Source organism: Lissotriton vulgaris, chromosome 1_1 (genome assembly GCF_964263255.1).
Source record: "Lissotriton vulgaris chromosome 1_1, aLisVul1.2, whole genome shotgun sequence".
NCBI classification, from domain to species: domain Eukaryota; kingdom Metazoa; phylum Chordata; class Amphibia; order Caudata; family Salamandridae; genus Lissotriton; species Lissotriton vulgaris.
In genome coordinates, this window is record NC_141685.1 from 228,235,595 (window position 1) to 228,238,499 (window position 2,905).

Below are 2,905 nucleotides of genomic sequence, written 5' to 3' on the forward strand. Positions count from 1 at the left end.
TTAAAACCTTTTATTTTAAACCTATTGCTACTGTTGCTTCTGTTGTGGTGGAAGAGCTTTAAACAAGCATAATCGGAGCCTCCTGTCCTGAAATAGAATTCAAAATTTGCAAACATTCGTGACAAGAATTTTCAATTCTATTAAGGACTAGGAGGCGAGGATTATCCCACCCATTGTTTATACATTGTATTTACTGAAAATGTTCATGACTTGCTCTGTATTCGATTGTTACTATTGCCTTGTTTTTCTTTTCCCGCCCTTCTTTGACATGTTCCTATATATGATGGTCGTGTATTACGGCTTTGTATCTTTTTCAGGATCTGATCCCAAATGATGTGCCTGCAGTGCGATGTGGATGTTCCTGCTTTCTTCTCTGAAGATTGTTTCCTGTTTCTGCCTTCGGCGGTTGCTGTTTTGAACTTTCCTTCGTTGCCCTGGATTGGGTTTGCTTTGACATTGACTTTCTTGTACTGTTTACTGCTTTCCTGGATTTCCTTCTCACCAAAGAAGGAGGAAGTGGGATTGTCTACATGGCTATTTATAGTACGGACTCTATGGTTATGACCCAAGTGTTTCTAGGTAATGTAGTTTTTTACATGGCTGCTGGGCATTTCTAAATAAAGAAATGAGACTAGCATAATCCTCGCCACCTAGTCCTTAATAGAATTGAAAATTCTTGTCACGAATGTTTGCAAATTTTGAACTCTCATGGCCTTGAGTGCTTCATGGAGGGAGAGGCCTGGAGAGGAGTGCAGAAAAGGTGCTTCACTGTTGGCTGCAGTTAAACTTCTTCAGTCCTTTAATAACACATGCCTCAGTCTGAGGATGGCCCGCAAGAGGTCATGGTGGCACCTGGGAACATGGCTGAGTAGGGAAGTCCCTCCATGCTGGTGGGTGAGGACAGCTTGTATGTCGGGGAGCCAGGCTCGGAACTCGAGTTATCCAGTTCCTCCAGGTTGTGTGCTTTTGATAGCAGTTGTTTGGGATACGTGTCGCTAATAGTGCTTAGGGGGTTATCTGTTTGTCTCAACCACCTGCGTGTTTCACTCCTTCAGTGTACATTTAAGTGTGATGTCTTTGCTGATATAGTTTATGCATCCTCTTGTCCTACGATGTAGTGCAACTTTTTCTTTTCCTTTGTGTATGTAAAGCACTCTGATACCCCCTGGTCTAGCTAGCGCTATATAAAACTTTATAAATAAAAAAATAAATAAATAGGTATGAGCATGTCTTGTTCTTAGCCCCGCCCACTCGCACCATTCAAATGAGGATCTGCAGTACTTTTTTTTAACCATTTAAAGCACTGTACCCCATGATGGCATATTTTCTTTAGCTTCCAAATCAGTTTGTTGATGGTTATTTTGTAGCCACGTTTGAAAAAATTCAAGGAGGTTTGTGAACTATTGAAGCCATTTTAGCCTCAGTGGTGTAACGACCGACCGCTATCGAGAGCTGCCTCCCTCGGAGCTGGAAGGGAAAGTATATCTCTTCCATTGATGAGGGTCACGACCCTGAAATTACCATATTCTTTTTGAAGCGGGGCAGTCACTGGCAGCCTCGAGAGCACAGGGGAGCCGGTTTCAAGTCACTAAATCAGAAACAGTAACGACCTCTCACACAACGCCCCAACACCGCCCCACCCACTTTCCAGCAGTAAAACCTCCGCGTGGGGGCGGAGCTTCCAGCCGGTTCCATGGTGTAATGGTTAGCACTCTGGACTCTGAATCCAGCGATCCGAGTTCAAATCTCGGTGGGACCTGAAGTTTTATTTGTTCATCAATTAATAACTTGCACTGTATCCGACTTCAGTGTTGAAAATAATGAGTAAATTTGTCTTGAAAAATAAATTTGTAAATGCACCCCATCTGGCGCTCTCACTTTAATGGCGGCCCCGCCGATTAAATTGAAAGCGCAGCATGAGGTGCTTTAAAACAAAAAACATTTGCAAGGCAATATCTCAGACTCGCGTAAATGCGAGTCCTGTTGCATTGCAAATGCTTGTTTATTGTTTTACTCTTCAGTCTCATGTACTGCAGCGTAGTAGATTAGTTAACCGATTGCATAAATTCTACTCACTCAAACTTTAATCATCACAGTAGTGGGTGTTTTTAAGGCTTGGCTTTAATAACAATTAAAGACAAGACCGTGAACATATGTCTCTGAGATTAGATTTAATTTATTTAGCCGTCCTGACTCCACGCTGCACAGGTTACAACGGCGCCAGTGGCCGATGGAGAGAAGAGAGTTTTCTTCGTCTAAAACGGGGATGGAAAGTCGAGCCTCATCAGTGGGTGAAAGAAATATGCTTTGCAGTTGTTTATCTAATTTTGCTGGGCTCTTCACCCTTTTAAACTCATTGGAGCTAAAACGTGATGGATGAACCGGTTCACGTAAACGCCGCCATTTCAAACTTTAAGCACCACGGAAGGGGTGTTTTTGAAGATTGTATATACTTGTACTATACCTTATTATGAATATTGAGTGGGTTGTCGCATGTCGTTCCTGGAGAACAGTAGTATAGCAGAATGGTACTAGACACTTGCAAGCAGCCCCAGTGGCCTAATGGATAAGGCACTGGCCTCCTAAGCCAGGGATTGTGGGTTCGAGTCCCATCTGGGGTGAGGAAAGATATGTTTTTGCAGTTTATCCTGTTTTGTCAGGATCTTCACTCAACAATATTCGGACTGTAAGGTGGATGTTGGGGAAGTCAAACATACATCTACTAACCGAATTGCACAATAAGATATCAGAAAACGCATGATCAATCCCGGCTTTCCCACTTGACCAAATAGTGTGATTCTAGGCAATTGTTTTATTTCACTTTCCCTCCTTTATCTTCATGATCACATATAAAATGACCATGAAATACATGAGTTCCAGATGTGCGCTGTACGAAACCAACTCC

The 2,905-nt window shown here is 42.7% G+C and overlaps 2 non-coding genes across 2 annotated transcripts; both read left to right on the forward strand.

The window, feature by feature from the left end:
* Window positions 1–1,687: 1,687 nt before the first annotated feature.
* Window positions 1,688–1,759, forward strand: TRNAQ-CUG (transfer RNA glutamine (anticodon CUG)). Its single transcript has one exon. It is a non-coding gene; the product is annotated as a tRNA-Gln (tRNA).
* A 789-nt stretch (window positions 1,760–2,548) lies between these two features.
* Window positions 2,549–2,621, forward strand: TRNAR-CCU (transfer RNA arginine (anticodon CCU)). The gene has a single exon. It is a non-coding gene; the product is annotated as a tRNA-Arg (tRNA).
* The last annotated feature ends 284 nt before the right edge of the window (window positions 2,622–2,905 follow it).